We start from the raw sequence: 18,679 nt of genomic DNA, 5'->3' as shown, positions 1-18,679 counted from the left end.
AGGGTACTGTAGACATTACCTGTTTGCCATCCAGCATTCTAAGGAAGTACATAAGCATTTGGTTTGTGGTTCCTACTATCATCACAGTCTCCTTCCGGTGATCCAATTCAGATGTGATCAGCTTCTTGTTACCCTTTCCTGCTCTTCTGCCATAAATGCCTTTCCCAGAGTCGATACTTCACACCACGTTTGTTGTGGCCCAAATGCTGTACTTTGCATTTGTCCACAATGAATTTCAACTGCCACATTTTTTGCCCAGCTGGTCACCTTTTTCAAATTTTTCCTTAGATTGTATCCACATGCAGTACTGTTACACCTACATCTGTAACATTACTGAAGAGATGGATCCTGTTCCTTTTTTCCCCTGCACGTATGTCATACACAAACAACAATAAGTAGTACTGAACAAAGGCAAGACCCCTGTGGTACTCCAGTAGTAACATTCCCTATCTTAACATCTTCCTTTTTCATCACAACCCTTTGATTTGCATCATTCAGCCACAGATGACTTCAGTTCCATAGTCATAGTGCCCCATCCAGTCTTTCAGGTTTTCCCAGCAGCTGCTTGTGAGGGACCAAGTCAAAGGACTTGATGAAGTTTCGGTAGACTATGTCCTTTGATATACCCATGATAATGTTATCTGTGGCCCAGTCATAAAACTGGATTAGATTTGACTGATAGCTTCTTCTGGCTGAGAGCCCATGTTGGCAGCTGCCTGATTACTGTTCCCTGATAATGTTGCCAGGCATCCCACTAAGATCCTCTCCATGACTTTCCCTGCAACTGGCGATATTGCTAGGAGGACTGTAGTTCTCTGGATTTGTCCTGCCTCATATTTAAAGCAATGGAAACAATGATAATGGAATTAATCAATAAGGACACAGGGAACCTCAGAACATTGGACCCATTTCATGTTGGATTCATCAAAGCCAGGTCATGATTGCTCAACCTGGTGGATTTTTTTTGACTAGATCACCAAAGCAATAGCTAAAGCTAAAACAGTACACATTACCTACCTCAACTTGGCCGAGGCTTTTGACACAACTCCCCACTCTGGCATAGTAGAAAAGCTTAATATATCAGGAATAAACCACTTCATCACCTGCTGGCTCACAGATAGGGCCCAGGAAATCAGAATAGGCGAAGCTACCTCCATAAAAAGACCAGTCACTAGTGAAGACCCCAGGGTATGGTGCTGGGATCTCCTGTGTTCAGCATCTACTTCTCAGAAGTAAAAAAGCAATATCAAAGGGCTCTGGCTAGCAAACTTTGCAGAAGCCTACAAGTGAGGAGCAGTGGTCAAATCCCCAAAAAGACTCAGTTATTCTTCAAGAAAACTTTCCCCAAATAAATAAATGGTTCCAGACTCACAGACTAAAGCTAAATACAAAAAAAATTCATTATCATCTCCTTTGAAAAGTCATCTCCCCCCTGTAACTGCCATATTGACAACACACCCCTAAGAGCTGACCCAGTATTTGGGATTTGGAAACTTATGTGGGCAGTAACCCAACTTTTGACATGCATGTGCAGACTGTGTTAAAAAAGGCTTTCTGTACTGTACAGCTTATAAATAAGGGGATTGCTTCTAAATCTAGTGATGTCATCATTCACCTTTACTCAGTCCTCATTAGACCGATCATTGCGTGCAATGTCCCTTTTTGCAAGTATCTGTTCAGACACATCCAACAACTGGAATACCTGTAGATACCTTACAAAAAAAGTATACAAGGCTTAAACAATATGTCCTATATGGACCACTTCACAGTTCTATCACTATATTCAGTCTCTTACAGACTGCTAAGAGGAGACCTTTGCCTAGCATACAAAGGATTACTGATGTACTTACTTCACACCTGTAAGCCAAATAATATCAAAAATACTCAATCAGTAGACCTAAACATGTTCTGCAATATTAACAGAACAATTTGAAGGGACAGATGATATCAAAGCTCTGGAAAAGACTCCCCATCTACATAAAACAAAGCTCATCTGTGACCACATTCAAGTATAACTTGGACCAGTGGATGGGAAATAGGAAATTTACCTCATACTACTAGTGGACAGAGGCAGCTGCTACATGCTTTATCATAACGCCTGGGTCCCTATCCAATTATCTATGGTTTGATGTAGTAATTATCACTAGAGTAATATATAAATATAGACTATGGAAAGAGCTAGGTGAATCTAAACTCCAATGGGATCGATTAATTTTAAACACCAAATGAGATAACTGCCTAGTCTTAAAATGGACCATAAGGGCACTTACTCTAGTAGTAACCTATGAACTTATATTATATTTATAGCTCATACATATTTAAAATTTATTGAACATTTTCAGTTAGAGCAGTTCAGTAAGAGATTTCACAAAAGCTCTGCCCAAAAGATTAGTACAAAGGAATGATAGTATCTGTGTTCCTGCCGGTGTGATACTCTTAACAATTTGTGGTCTCTGCTTTGTTTAACTGTTAGAAATAGTCATTGCATACATCATGTTAGACGTAATTGCAATTTAATTGTACTTCAGTGATTTAGCCTTAAGAAATGTTACATTTTCTCCTCCTCACTTGCTCTTTATACCCTTGTACTTACACCTCTGTTACTTCCCACATTCCCTGTTACTATATCTAGTCATCTCCTTCTTTTTCCCCTCCCCGTTCCTGAATTTCTTCCATTAAAATCATTATAGTTCCTTCACTTTTCCTCATCGATACCATGTTCTGCTTGCTATGTAACCTGTATGGGTAGTTTATAATGAACGCATTCTATGAAATCTAAGCCTCCCCCCATTGACAGGTGTGCCTCCCACTTTATGGTCTAAACTGCATCGCTGTGGTTTACTGCATTGAGTCCTCTGCTTATCTTCTACATAGGGTTGTAGACAGTTATTTTTTTTCAGTTTATACTCTAACATCTGGTACTGCAACCCTCCAATGCATCCATACTGCTCCACCCCCAATGCATCCACCCCACCAAAATTCAGTCTTCTGAGATATCCACAGTCACTCTTAACTGGCATTTAGTAGCAGTTATTCACTGCAACAAGTACCTGTATCATTTCAAGGCAGCCAGTCCACAGAGGTCCATTCATACCACACACTCACACACACACACACACACACACACACACACACACACACACACACACACACACACACACACACACACACACACACACACACACACCACACCACACCACACCACACCACACCACACCACACACACACACACACACACACACACACACACACACACACACACACACACACACACACACACACACACACACACACACACACACACACACACACACACACACACACACACACACACACACACACACACACACACACACACACACACCACCTGTCAATATAATTAGTGATCTTTAGGTTTGGAGTGCTACTAAACAGTAAGAGCTGTATCTTATTATACTGTAAGACAGATAAAGGCTTGAAATGAACAGAAAAAAAGTGTTGCATCTTTGTAAAATACCTCAAGCACATAGGGGCCCATACATTGACTCTTGACATCCTAAACCTGATTCTGATAAAGTCAAAGCAATTATGGGTATGCCAAATCATCATGATAAACAATCTTTTATGCATTTCTATCCATGTTCATTCCACACTTGACATATATACAACACCTGTCAAGAATGTAATAACACTTGTCAAGAATGGAATGAGAGAGAATTTTTGCAATGCTTAAAAGGTTAGTTAAAAGGTCCTACACTGACAGACTATTATGTGACACAACTTATTATTTTTCAAGTCGATGCTTGTCAACAATGGTTTGGTGCAGCTCTACTGCAAGAAGGTAGACTGAGAGCTTATCTGCTGAAAGTCTGGACTGATGCTAGGACATTCCATGTTCAGATTCAAAAGGTACGCTGAGAGTCTGAACTGATGCTAGGACATGCCATGTTCAGATTCAAAAGGTACGCTGAGAGTCTGGACTGATGCTAGGATGTGCCATGTTCAGATTCAAAAGGTACACTGAGAGTCTGGACTGACACTAGGACGTGCCATGTTCAGATTCAAAAGGTACGCTGAGAGTCTGGACTGATACTAGGACATGCCATGTTCAGATTCAAAAGGTACACTGAGAGTCTGGACTGATGCTAGGATGTGCCATGTTCAGATTCAAAAGGTACGCTGAGAGTCTGGACTGATGCTAGGACATGCCATGTTCACATTCAAAAGGTATGCTGAGAGTCTGACCTGATGCTAGGACATACCAAGTTCAGATTCAAAAGGTACGCTGAGAGTCTGGACTGATGCTAGGACATGCCATGTACAGATTCTAAAGGTACGCTGAGAGTCTGACCTGATGTTAGGACATGCCATGTTCAGATTCAAAAGGTACACTGATAGTCTGGACTGATGCTAGGACATGTCATGTTCAGATTCAAAAGGTACACTGAGAGTCTGGACTGATGCTAGGACATGCCATGTTCAGATTCAAAAGGAAATTCTGGACACAGGTTTTTTCATCAGAAATTCCATGACTATATTTGTGGTAAGAGAGCCATTGTATATTTGACCCCAACCACATTCAAAGTACATTCAAGAAATCTATTCAGAGTGTTCTACCAAGGCTGCAAAGGGTTTTACTGTATTTGCAAAGTATGAGTCTGCAAGTTCAGAATAAAGTAGTTAGAAAAATGCATATAGCTGATACCTTGAGTAGAGCTTACCTATAATAATTTAAAGATAGTTTACTAGAGAAAGATCTGAAAGTTCTCTGGACATTAATTCTAGTACCTATATCTACAGAGAAGCAGGGAGAGCTACTTAGCGTCAATACAAAGGAATGCTCTGAACTATATTATGATACATAATAATGAATGGATAGCATTAAATCACTACATCCACACAGTCATATTTACTTTTCATAAAGGGATGAATTTCATTGTGTACAAGGCTTGTTTTTTAAAGGTGACATACTAATTATTCTAACATTTACAATAGGCTATGCTGAATAAAATACGAGTCACATTTACAAGTCAATGACTGTCAAAAAGAGCTCATGACTTTATTAGCCAAAGATACTGCAGTAGAGTGAACAAATAGTGCAGACTTGTGATGTAATATATTCAGGTATCAAAATCAAACTGAAAAGTAAATATGACTGTGTGGATGTAGTGATTTAATGCTATCCATTCATTATTATGTATCATTCAACATCCAACTAACTAATGCACATAAACTCATCTTCAAACCCTTTCTCTGCCCCTCCCTCACCTCCACTCTCAAAATGCATCAGCCTGATAAACTACTCAGGTCCAACAATCAGAACCTGCCCGAAGTGCACAAACCTGCACGCACTCCAGACAAACTTCTATTATCCTTCTCTCTAGCACGCCTTTAGAATTCCCTTCCACCACATATTCGTACCACCAACAACCACTCCACCTTTAAGACCTTGCTCCATTCCCACCTCTCGTGTCTCTGGGAATGCTCCTGCTCCCACCCTACCTGACTTCTCTCCACTTCACCCCTATTTCCCCATCCGCCTTTCTCTCAACTTAATTATAATACTGACCTCCATTATTCTTACCTACCCTTTCTCTTTATATGTTATTCATTCACAACTATTTCTTACATACGCTTATATGAAATCGACTCATGTTGTGGATACTACCTATGGATGCTCTGACAGAGCATGTTACACCATGATTTTTCTTTTTTATATATGTTTTGTTTCACTTTCATTGCATATTGTAATTTCTTAAACTGTATAACAACTTGTGTGTATAGGTTAATGTTCAATTATATAACTGTATAAGGAGCTTTTCTCCCCAAGCCTTCATTGAAAACGGGCTCTTCTTGGCCCAATGGACTATCCCAGTAAACAAACTATAGATAAATAAATTAATTAAATCACAAAGAATCCAACCACATAAAATTCAAAATGTTCCTTGAATGAAAGCGCTTATTAGTTTACTCCTTTAACAAAAATAAATAAATAAATAAATAAATAATGCCTTTCATCTGTGTTTGGTTTACTAGCTCAAGTTTCCATTGTATGGTTATATGAAACCGACAGGTTTAATGTGCTTACAGTGCTTGTCTATTTTTTTCTAGCTAAGGTGTTCTTGATAAAAGCGATATCAAAGAAGGGTCTACAGTTTATAATCTATTTATAAAACCTGGGAATTCAAGCACAGTGCCTCAAGTGTTAGGGATCTATAGAACAAGACACATGTTCAACAAAGGGTATTTGCATTAAAAAAGTGTGACAGTCTAGATCATTTGTACTATTTTCAGTTCTTTAGTACAGAAATAAAACAAAATAAGCCACTATAATCTATATGCCCCTCTCTGTCACAGTTACTTGAGGTAGATGTCTGTTAGTCACCATTTTAGACCTATCTTCCTTATATTTTTTGTTGGTACCTGACAGTATGAACAGTGCAACAGATGCAATAGATTTACTGCAGTTCAAACAGAAATTTTTCGATGGCATAACATCCAAAATCTTCTTATGTCGCAAAAAGGGGGAAAAACGAAGATGACTGATGAGCAAAAACATCTTTTTGTCTTTTCAGAAAACCAGTGTGTCAGTTATTGTAATTGATAAAACAGAGCAGTCAAGATCATACCTGATATAAAGTTGTGATATGCAAATATACAGAAGATGTAGGAAACATTTAAATAATTATTAGGTTCAAACAATATACAAAAATCTGTGAGTCCAAATTCAAGTGATGAGCCTCAGAGTAACACACATTTTTCTAAAGTAAGGGGAATGTCACATATAGGTATATATAAAGCCATTAGTTATTAGTTATATTATCTTTAAATATGTCGTACAGCTATTGAGATGAGTGTGCCATGTAACATTCTAACTGGCTAGATCATTAAAAATTCTTAACAACTTGACATCATGGCTTACAGCTATGGGGATTTCTCATGAAATTCTGTGGATCACAGTTGCAAAGCTCAGAAAAGCAATATTAAAATGGCAAATATGCAAATATGGTATACTGAAGGCTCAGGTTGCCAAATATTACCTGTACCCTAATGTATAGTGATCTTGGAATAGGCTTGCATAACATGCAAATAAGTTTATAGTGAGTTTGAGGATTCCATGTTTTTTTTGCCAATCACATTTTATTTTTCATAATTGCATGACATGGAATTATAGGTATTGTGCCTCTGACAGGAAGCTATTTCATATTGCTTGTGTACACTTATGCTACACATATATCAAAGGCCTCAAATAAACATAGCAAAGGGGATGTCAGAAGGTATACTGGTGTGAAGTGATAACTTGTTGAGAAGCCCATAGGCTGCCAGTAGTTAAATTTATGGTCCATTGCCTTTCTTCCAATGCACCCATCCGTTTACCATGGTGCCTTGCAACTGTAGGTCATAGTGTTACTTAGATCAGTTCTGCAGCTGTACGTTCAAGTCTCCTGATTTTTTTTTTCTCCACTCATTTTCTGCGTTATGATTTTACTAGTCACATCTTGATACTGGCGGCATTCCTGTCAATTTCATTGGTTTCTGGCATTGTTTATTTTCATATCCAAGTAGGTAAATCATAAAAAGACATCATTGTTTAAAGATCAGACAACAAAAGCCTGTTGTATTTTTTACAGGAAATTATTTGCATACTTTTTTTGTTTATTACACATATTGAAACATGACTGTTTATTTAGTAGTTGCTGTGAAGGCCGCTTAAGAATAAAAACATGGAAACTGTACAAGAAAAATAGAAAAATAAACAATGGAAGAATAGAAATCAACTACAGAAATTAATATTTGCAGTAAATTGTATCTAAATTGGTTGTATAAGACAGGGGAAAAAAAATGGGTTCAAAACACTGCAGCCAGTAACAATTGTCATTGATTGCACCGGTGAGCACCCTTTCCTCCAAGTGAAGTTGACAGCAAGCAGAAAAGTGAGATGCATTTCTTTTTTTTCTATCCCCTTGTTGGCCATAGGGTATGCTATAGCTTACATAGCATATGCCTGCCAACATCCTTGCTTCTACAGTCAAGTACCCTGCAAGAAAACAGCCTGGGAAGAGTTCTGTCCTATTTGACTAGCAGGAATGTAATAAACCTGGATTCAGTATTTACCCTTTTTAATGAATATCTATTAAATTTGGTTTATTTCACTCCATTTGTAGGAATCTGTATTAGACATCAAGTCCTTACATACTTTTTTAACTTCTCCAAGTCTTTTGGGTTTCTAATACTGTGATGGGAATTGACCCCATTCCTAAGTCAAAGTATGATTAAAGTTCATGAAATTAGTATTATTTCAATCTTTGATGTCAGCCAGACATGCTCTTCGCAACACTCGCAGTGTGCCCAGTATTGACTCCTTCTGCAGTTCATATGGAGTAACATGTATTGTAAATTCTTTTTTATAAGATCCGTTGCTCCTACTACTATTGGGATTCTGGGTATCTTTCTTCCACATTGCTCTCCTTTCTGCCTGAAAATCCTGATATTTTATGACTTTGTGTCTTTCTGTACGCAAGACGCTGTAGTCACTGGGTGTGGCAATTTCAATGATCAGTCCTACCCTTGTATTCTTTTCTTAGACCACTATATCCAGTTTTCTAGCATCTGTCTTTTGAACTGTTGGTAATGGATGATCCCATGTGATGTAGACTTCCTAATTTTCTATGATGCTTTGTGGCTCATGTTTCCAGTGTTTTTCAGCCACTTCAATACCATAATGTTTGCACAATCCCCAGTGCAAAAGTCTCCCCACATTATTATGCCTTTCAGCATACAGTCCTTCTGCCATTAGTATGTCACAACCAGCAATGAGGTGTGCAACTGTTTCCAATTCGGTTTTACTGAGATGTCTGTTTCCCCCATATGTTCAGTGGACTTTATAAACCAGTGTGTATGCAGCCCATTGTCTTGGGCCACCAATATTAACCTTTCATCTCTTGGTTTCAATTTGCCTCTACTTAACCATTCCGGTGGTAGTTCCTGATCAACATGAGGTTCTTCCAGAAGTTTTCTATACTTGCAACTGTATTTATGCTTTTTCCACATTTCTTGCCTTCTCGTCTGATCCTTCATCTTATATTCTTTCTTTTGTTTTTTGGCACATTCAGTTGCTGCCTGATTTTTATCTACTTCTGGTTTGATTTCCATTCCTGCTTGATGCCGATAAGCCTCTGCTAGATTAAGCAGAGAAGTCAGCTTAGATTTATTCTCATGTTTCAAAACTTTCACTACATTTGGGTCTTGTGAGGTCAGCAGATATGTGTGGAGTCCCACGATTGCAGATCTCTACATATAATCATTTTCAAGAAGGCCCATCCGTCCTTTGGAACGCGGAATATATAATCTTGGTATGCACTGATTTTTATAAATCATCTGGTGAGCATGAAGCATCCTTCTTGTTTTCCTATCAAATCTATCCAACATGTTTTGGGGCCAGTCAATCACTCCAAAACTGTAAGTTAGGACAGGAAGAGCAAATTGGTTTATAGCTTGGATTTTGTTCCTAGATGTCAGTGCTGTTTTCAGAATTAAGTCTTATGAAGTATTCCTTACTAAGTTTTATTTGCATTTGTTCATGTTTTATTGTTGATCCTTCATCATTTCCCACGTATTTATACACTCCATCTTGCTCAAGTTCTTTTATATCAAATTCTTGTCCCAAACTGATGTTTTCCTGGTGTTGCAGTTTTCCTGCTTTAAAGGTTGCTTTTGCACATTTATCAAGACCAAATGACATTCTTATATCATCTGAAAAAGGTTTGACAACTTGCAGTTGTGCTTTCAGTTTTTCATCTGATGAGCTATACAGTTTTAAATCATTGACAAAGAGAAGGTGAGAAGTCTTTACACTTTGTTTTTTTCTAGGAGCCAGATTATAGCCATGGCCTAAACTGTTGAGTAAACAGCTTAATGGATTAAGGGCAATGCAGAATAGTAACAGTGACAGAGAGTCACCCTGGAATATCCCCCTTTGAATTTTTATCCCTGGGATAACAATTTGTCCTTTATCATGGCTTAATTGCAAAGTAGTCTGCCACTGTTTCATGGTCACTGTAATGTAATTGATCAGTGTGGGGTGCATCTTATACATTTTTAAGCACTCTTTTATCCATGAATGAGGGCTACTATCAAATGCTTTGTTGTAGTCAATCCATGCCGTACTTAGATTCTTCCCCTTTTTACAGTTGTCCACGATGACTTTATTTAACAACAAATGATCCTTTGTTCCATATGACTTTATTTTATTGCCCTTTTGTTCTACTGCCATAATTGAGTTTTCTTCTAAATGACTATAAACTCTGTCAGCATCAATTCCCATGTATAGTTGATACGTCTTCGGAAGGCAAGTTATTGGAATATAATTTTTAGGGTAGCTTGCAGGTTCACTCTTAAGTAGGAACATTGTTTTTCCTGTTGTTAGCCAGGTTGGTGTCTGTTCTGGGTGTGGATATAAATAGTTTTCATTCATGGCTAAATCTTCGTGCAAAGATGTTAATACTTTTAACCAAAAGTTAGGTACTGCATCTGGGCCTGGGGTTTTCCAATTAGAGGCTTTGTTTCAGTCTCACTGGCTGTAACTTCATTCCATTTCATATCCTGTAACTTTAAACTTCTTATTCTTTCTTTTACTTTTTCTATCCATTTAGCATCTTTGTTATGTTCCACAAGATCTTCATAGATATTTCTCCAAAATGTATCTATTTCTTATTTTGGCAGTCTTTCAATTCCTTTAATCTTATTATGACTGTAAACTATGTCAATTTGTAAATGTTACTAATGTAATGTAATCTACTAACTTGGAGTTTTTCTCACCCGGCCTCCCCTGAAAATGGGCATATATATCCAGTAAACAAATGTAAAATAAAATAAAATAAATAAATAAATAATTTCCCAGTTCTCTATATAACCTTTTTTCATCCTCAATAAATTGCTTATTTTGTACTTTTCCTTTATATTTATCTTTGTATCTTCTAAGTTTTTCCGCCTGTGCTGAAATTTTTAGTTTGTTATTTGCAATAGTGCATGATAGATCCTGGTCTGTTCTAATATTGCGCATTGCTTTTATCACATCTATCTTTCTTAGTATTTTTGTTGATCTGTTCCCTCTTCTATAGTCTTCTAACAGTGACACTTCTTGTCTTAATTGATTTATAATTTTCTCTAGTCAATATTTCCACGATGGTATTTGATTTCTCCACTTCATTTCCCCTCACTACCCTGTGTTCTTGTGGTAGAACTTTATCAGTTATTAATTTAGCTGCACAGTAATATATCCTGTTTACTTCTGGTATATCATATGGATCTCTATGAACAGTCCTAATTACTGTGTTCATTTGTTTTATCAGACTTCTTACTTTTTAGGTTTTATTAATCTTCTGCAGTCTATTTCTTTCATTGATTTCATTGAAGAGGCAGGTAGATAGTAGAGTGACAACAGGCACCACAAGAGCCAGCCACAGCTCTGACAAAAGTTATTGAGCTTATGTGTGTAATGAAGCATTGAAGAAGATGAAAAGTCAGAAGAGTCTGTGGGTCTATATTATAACAACGAACGCTCAAATGATCGAATGTTGTTATATCGAACTCTAAAGTTTGAATTCACAAGACATCGAAGAACCAGAACAGTGATTTTTTTCCCAGGGAAAAAAATCACTGCCCCCCCCAAAAAAAGACATTAAAACACCCCCCTACTTAAATATACCAACTCCGAGATTGCACTACAGTGCTGAAAATGTCAAAGTGACAGAAGCGGCCAAGTGACTTCTTTCCCAGGGGAAAGAATTCACTTATATGCCCCTTCGTCATTTTGCCTTTTCTACATTTCAAGTTTGACCATGATGCATTCGACAAAATGCGTCTTCGGTCATCTGATAGGAATCCAGTCTGTGGGGATGTGAGGTTGATATAGGATGTGGGCATTGCGGATGTTTGGGGTGGATGGTGGTGGAGAAGGTGCAGAGAAGGCAGAGGAAGAATTGCTATATGAGTAATGTTTTATTCACTCCTGAAATTTTAAAGGAGTTGATAATATTTTGTAGTCTTGTGTAGTATTGTGTAAAGGAGGGCTTATAGATTCATTTGGCAGAAGTTTGGTTGTAATATGCCAACTGAGTCATTTTATTGTTTGGCTGCAGGAGTGTTTTTGTAAAAAATATTTTTTAACCTTCTAACCTTGCTGTGAGAGTACAAGCATAATAAAGGAGGAGATGTGAGGCATTTTGTTAATGATTTAATGAATTTGGGATGGTCTTCTTAAACGGGTAGTAAAAAATAAAAACATGAAGTCAGGGAGGAGGAGATTGGAGAGAATACACTGAATAATCTATGAGTGGCTGAGGAATTGGGAGTGGCAGCCAAGTGGGTTAGAACTCGTGCATAATAGAGAAAACAGTTTGCAATGTACTGTGAAGCTATTTTTATGCTATGAGAAATTCCTCCAAAACTCCCTGTATCTTCTAATCTATTGGAAAAATAATTTGGTTGGTCAGAATTGGTATGTAAAAGTAAAGGTGTCTGCAGCTCTCATTCTGCTACAGTACAGAATTGTAGTGTTTTATCTACAGCGCTACCTTTTCTTAGTTGCATTGATTATACCTACTAAAAATCTGTTTAGCATCATATACCGCCTTTTCATATGTTGAAGTATTCTCAGCTTACCTGCTCACTCCGTTAAGGACTAAAAACTCTGAAGTTAAGTGTGTTGGCAAACTGTTTTCTCTAGTGTGTAAAAGTACATGCCAAACTGGGATCACTCTACCGTATCAAACCATTTCTTACCAACAACACAAGATCAGCCATTGCTCGCTCCCAACTTCTATCCACCCTATTCTATACATCCCCCATTCTGACCAATCTCAACAAAACTGAACTAAGCAAAGTGGAAGCCTGCTATAACAGAATTGCCCACTTTGCTGCAAATTGCTCATATAGAAATCATCACTGTACTGCTTTGAGACAGCTCCAGTGGCTTGAGCTGCCAACCTCCTAACCTACAATCAGCTCTGCCTCTGTCATTCTATCTATTACCTCCCCAATAAGTGTCCTGCCGTCAAAAACTTAGTACAACATCACTCAGCCAAAAGGCCTCATGTCATTAAGCAAACTACTACTAGAAGTCGCCAACAGCTACAATAGCTTTGAAAACACACTATATAGTAGTTCAGTGGCAAAAAAATGAAACTCTCTCCCCACTAGCATACAAAACACATCTTCCAAAGCCTCCTTTAAAAACCTCATTAGGCAACATCTCAAGCAAAGTTGGCAGTGCCATGACTGCTCCCCAGGCTAGTGAAAGTGGATAAGGTACACATACTAAACCTAGAGTACTTGATAATAGTTTTTACTCTTACTCAGAAACACTGGCTAATGAACAATGTATGTACTGTACCTGTGTACTATGTATGTATTCTACCTATGTTCCAAATTTCAGATGTACACTACAAATCTATTAATTACCTTTATTTTTAAATTAATATTTTCTTGTTTGTTCTTTCCAATGTAATTTTTCTATGTGGAGCTTTTCTCCCTGGGCCTCAGCTGAAAAAGGGCCTTTTCGGCTCAGTCAGACATCCCCGGTTAACAAATGTAAAATAAATAAAAATAAATCTCCCCACAACCACAAGCTATCTGCCATCTCTTACTCAATGACTAATAGCCACAGTATTAAAAATAAACTGAATTAAATCAGCACTGTCATCTCCCAATACAACCCCTGACATAATGGCAGTTACTGAATCCCAGCTGTCCAAACTTCTAACACCTTATTCTGTCCTTCAAATACTCAGGAAAATCTCAACTCCACTGTCTTAGCTGAAACCAACACCACTCCTGGTTCAGATCCTAACTGTATACTCCTAAAATGTCCATATCTTAAAAGCAAATCCTTTCTGCCAGCAGCTACATACTTTCCACCCTGTTTCTCTCTAACTAATCCCTTATGTCTAGCATATTAGACACCTCCACATAAAAGAGTAACTTTATCATTCTAGATGACATTAACCTTAGCTATATCAACCCTTGATCCTCAGACCTCCTGGCTGACTCTAGCCATTTACAACTCATTTCTGAACCTATACATCCAAAGTTCAAACCGGTCAGACTCACATAGGGGTTCCCAATGAGAGAGAGCATGCATCAGGGTTCGTCTTTGAGCTCACTGTTGTTCATACAAGTGACAGACTCCATTAACAATAGATCAGAGATGCCTGATCAATAAAGTCACTGTACGTAAACAATGTGGCATTATAAGTAGACCCTGAGCAGGAACTTCAGCAAATGAATGGGGAATGGAACACAAAACTGAAGGAACATGGAATGAAACTGAGTACAAATGAGACAGTTGTCACAGAAACAAATGGAAGAAACTAGAAGAAGCTGAAATTTGAGATAGAAGGGAAATAGTGGTACAAGTTAACAACTTCAAGCAACTGGGAAGGATGGCTGAGGAGAACAGCAGTCTGAATGAGGAGGTCAAAACTATAATCAGAGGAGCTGCAGCTAAGTTGTACAGAGTATCAGGGGTAGTGTGTGACAGAAGAATGCCAAAGAAGCTGAAATGTAAGCTGTACAAAACTGTGGTGTGGCCAGTACTTAAAACCATACAGTGAAGGTAGAGCAGTTGAAGAAGTTATAATTGATGGAGATGAGTATCTGAGAAGGCTGGTTGTATGCACACTGTGGGACAGACAAAGACATGATAACATCAGAGCAGATGCCAAGATGGCTCCAGTTGTAGAGAGGGTCAAAGAAAACAGATTACAGCAGTTTGGGCACATCAGCAACAAAGCAGAAGATGACTTGGTGTAGAAGACTCAGTAGAGACAGGAAGATGACAAGAGGAAATGAGGATATCCTGGAAAGAGATGGATGAATTGCATGAGAGAAGACCTGTGACAGTCAGGTATGATTGTTAAAGAAAATAGGAGAGTGGCATTGAATCAAAAGAATCGGTGACCGTTAACTCCAACCTCATGTAACATACAACTTCAGTGATCTGTCCCCTCCAACCTATTTACTAATGCAGTGGTGCAGCAGTTAGTGCTGTTGCCTCACAGCAAGAGGTTCTCTGGTTTGATTCTCAGCTGGGGTGCCTTCTGTGTGGAGTCTGCGTGCCCTCCCTGCATTCACATGGGTTTCCTCCGGGTGCTCCAGTTTCCTCCCACATTCTAAAGACATGCATATGGGGTGTTTCTTCCTGGGCCTCCACTGAAAACAGGCTCTGTTGCAGTCGGACTTTCCTGGTAAATAAATAAATAAATAATGTAATCCATCACCAATATAAACAGCAGTAGGCTTAGAGCTGACCTGTGATGCACACCCATTCCCACTGGGAACTCTGCTGTGAGTCTGAAAACTGTTCATCGTTGTGTCATTGGGTCCTTCTATATAGCCTGCACTATTTCTACCAGTATTTCTGGGACATTGAACCATTGCAGGACTGCCTAACTCAGATGCCTTGGAGGCTTGTCATACACTTTTTCCAAGTCTGGGCGTGCCCAGTTGAACTCCTTGTCCATCTATAGCTTCTTCCCAACTATCTCTCTCACTGCAAACATTGGGTCAGTAATGCTACATCCTGATCTGCATCTTTTCCCAAGTCTGAACATTCATTTATCAGTCACCCTCTCTGGGACTTTCATACAGTGTGATGGGAATTTAATAGCTGTATATTGCCCACAGTTGTGAATGTTCCATTTATTCTCACATCCTCACAGATTCTTCCATCTTTCGATCTTCTTCAACACTTCATTACACACATAAGCTCAATAACTTCTGTCAGAGCTGTGGTTGGATCTTGTGGTGCCCAGTGCCATTACCCTGTTTAAACACTAGTAAAAGCATGCTCACTCTCCAGTCATCTGCAATACACCTTTTTCTCCATATTGCTATAAATACCTTCGGGAATCATTCCTCCCCTAATTCATCCAACATCTTTACTGCTGTGACCTCATCTGATCCTGCTTTCCCCAGCTTCAGTTTCTTTAGTTCTGGTAATAGGGTGGGCTCCTTGTCTTTTCTCATCATAGGTTGTATCTGGGGTGGTACAGCTTCTCATTTTTTTTTTTTTTTTTTATTCAGAAGCTGCTGGAAGTATTCCTTCTATCTGTCTTTGATGTCCTGTGAACTGATGAGCAGGTTGTTGCTGGCATCCCTTATGAAGGGTGTCTGATTATTATCTTATCTTTTTGTCTTTGCCTTGCAGCCTTATGGAGTTTCTTTGTGCCCTCTACTGAGTCACTTTCCAGAACCTGATAGAGTGCCTCTGATGCCTTGTTCTTCGCTACTGCAACTGTTCACTTAGTCTCTTTCTCAACCAACCAGTATTCCTTCTTAACCTCATCTATCTTTTCTATCTCCAACTTTTTCCTGCACTCCTTTCTTTTGATGACTTCCTGGACTTCTGCATTCCATTACCATCTTTCCTTATGCACCTTATTTCCATACCTGGTTTGGCTGCATATTGTTCTGTAGTCCTAACACATGCTGTTTTGAGGCACTGCCATTCTTCTTCATCTCCACCATTTCCCTGAGTATAAAAATTACTCTCCACCCAAAACAAGCACTCAGCCACCCACTTAGAATGACACTAGAAACTAAGCCAATTATTAAACTCAGTCATTTTTTGTTCATATTATGGCATCATCCTTGGAGAAGGTAAAATGCTGCTCAGTGATAGGCTTATACCACACTGGGACACATATTGCAATCCAAGTTTCTATCTATGCCATTGTGGTGGTAAAATCAATAAAGCACAGACATTATTGTTAGATATTATGAATATAAGGCTGAAATTAATTCTGTTGTAAATATGCTGAAAGAAAAAGTTTGCTTGAATATATGTATAGAGTTTACAATGTGCATTCATACTATATGTATAACAGACAGGCTTCTCTTCACAGCATCAGAAAATGCCTAACAAAGCAATACTGGAAAACAAGCATTACATGATTTTCTCATGTTTGTAGAACAAATATCTATTAACAGACATCCTTTTTATAAATTCAGCAATACGTGATGTTTTTCCAGTAGGAACAGCTTATACAGATGTTTCCTTTCAGAATGGCATCCTCACATCAGCAAAAGTGCTTAAATCACAAAAGGACAATAGAAAAGTCTAAAACAGACATTATGTGACTTCCCACATAAGGCCAGAAAAACATACCAAGAGGAAATGTGCGTGACTAGCTCTGTATATAGCTATTGTAGTAATTCAGTTATGTGAGAGAAGGACAGAGAGAGGTATTTTGTAGAAGTCATCATTCATATCTGTAATGAAGGAAAACTTTGTAAATATATGCTACAAATCTGACAGACTATGTGTGGTTTGTTATAAAATAAGTTATCTGTAACTGTGCTTATAGCTGCAAAATATATTTCTTTATCAGTGTGCAATTTGAAAGTCTTGGTGCTTTAAACAGACTACAGATGGAGTCATGCAGAGCTATGTGTCTCTGATTCAGCAGTAAACAGCAAGCAAGTAAGCAGTAAGCAGCTCAATAAAATTTTTCAATGGTGACCCTGACGTGCACCAAGAAGTAAGCAGAGCATCTATAAAATTTTTCAATGGTGACCCTTTGACAACGTTCCTAGCCTGTATCCAAAAACAGGGGGAGTGAATGGGTAGTGTCACTCCTGTAAAAGCACAGTAACGTTTATGTGAAGTACTTCAGATTTCTACAGTTTTCAACAGTTTGTAGCAATACAGTTTAATAGACGTGTAAATCCGGTGAGACTGCATTGCAGGAAAGTGGAGCAGTTCCATAAATTCTCCAGAAAAGGTACAAGACGAAGTTGTAAGACTGAATCTGCCAGTTTTGCTGTACCAACTTCACAAGTGACTACAGAAACTTTTCAACCATCTACAGTAAAGCAGCTTGGCCATCTGCCTGTCTGTTGACTGGTAAGAAAATTATTCTGTGTTACATACAGTATGAATGCCATAGAGGTAATAATAATAACAGAATAAATGTATATACAGCATATTAGCAAATGTAAAACCTTAATAGTAATATTAAGCAATATTAATAATATTAATTAATGCAATAGCAAGTTAATAGTAAGGCATTATGCAAATGGATTGCAATTTGATAGTAAGGCATTATGCAAATGGATTATAATATTTGACTGGTATCTGAAATAAAATCATGTGTGGTATAAAAATGTTTATTGTGTGTACAATGTCATAAAAATACAGTGCATGACATTATCCAAAGGTTAGACTGTACAGACAAAAATTGTAAAGGTAAAGAACCAAGAAAAGTTAATATGTTGACATTATATTCAAATGTTAGACAGTTATGTTCTGTCACCAGATGTAAAAGGTTTATTTCAGAGTTGCAACAACAGTCAAATCAGTTACTGATAGAAACTCTAGTACAGTTTGTTACAAAGAAATGTAATAAACTTCTAAAAAACAGACACAATGAGTTCAGGAAGCTTAGACAAGTTATACACACATCTTTTCAAAAGTGCATAGGAGTTTCAAATTCAGCAGAACAGCTTACTAAAGAATGTCAGAAAGACCATGCAACATCACAGGAAATTCAACAGCAGTTGCAGGATAAAGGAAATAAATTAGCTCAACTGACAAAGACTGGGAATTTCCTGCATACACAGTTAATCTGTGCAAAAGAAATATATTTTATAATATGTTTATGTTTTGAAAATGGTTAAGCATGCATGCTAGGATGGTAGG

Source organism: Protopterus annectens, chromosome 1.part1 (assembly GCF_019279795.1).
Source record: "Protopterus annectens isolate FY-2018-M chromosome 1.part1, PAN1.0, whole genome shotgun sequence".
In the NCBI taxonomy this organism is placed as follows: Eukaryota; Metazoa; Chordata; order Ceratodontiformes; family Protopteridae; genus Protopterus; species Protopterus annectens.
This window is presented reverse-complemented; position numbering follows the sequence as displayed.